This window comes from Myotis brandtii, unplaced genomic scaffold (genome assembly GCF_000412655.1).
Source record: "Myotis brandtii unplaced genomic scaffold, ASM41265v1 scaffold29, whole genome shotgun sequence".
Lineage (NCBI taxonomy): Eukaryota > Metazoa > Chordata > Mammalia > Chiroptera > Vespertilionidae > Myotis > Myotis brandtii.
The window spans coordinates 883,231-884,030 of record NW_005361075.1 but is presented as its reverse complement, the minus strand read 5'-3'; positions in this window follow the sequence as shown (position 1 = coordinate 884,030).

The following is an 800-nucleotide window of genomic DNA, read 5'->3' as shown; positions in this document are numbered from 1 at the left end:
CAGTGATGGATGCCTCTGTCAGCCCAGCTCGTATTTATTAATAGTCTTAATACGGGAAGCAATAAAGGAAGAGAGGGATTCTATTAATTAAATCATTGTTATAATTAACTTTCATTAAAGGAGGATCAATAAAGAGGAGTTGAGATGGAGAGAGGAGAGATCCATTATCTCTAATTTCCTTGGAAGCGATTCAGGGAATGAAATGGGGTTGCTAGGAGACAGCGATGTGAGGGAAGAAGGAAGGATGTAAGATGTCATTCAGGTGGGGTTGGAAGGGGGGTGGGTAGGAGGGTTTCAGGTGGATAGAAGAAATGGTGGGGTGGCAGTGGCCTACCCAGGGGCCCTAAAGGGAATGAAGGGTGGATAAGGGAGCTACTGGGATAGTGAACAAGGGGGCTATAGGCATGGCTTGTACTGGGCATTCCTGAGAGCCTTGATGAGCATGCAGGTCCTTAATAAATGCTTTATGATGCTGTCTCTGTCTAGCCCGTGAAGCTGGTTAGAGTGGATGAATGTGTTTTCATGACTGTGGAGTCAGAGTGTGCACACGGGTGTATGAGGATGGCAACAGAGGAAGAGAGGGAGGCAGAGATGGGAAGAATATCAAATAGTCTTTAGGGGTATGGGGTTTAGGGTATTTTTTATAAAGTGGATACTCAAAGGTGTACACTCTTGACAGGAGTAATGCCTGTCCTTTGGCCCAAGGTACAGTGATGGCTGCTATGGAGGGTGAAGGTCTGAGTGGTGGAAACCACCCTTGCCTTCTAAGGGATGCACTTTGGCCCTATACCTGAGTTGTC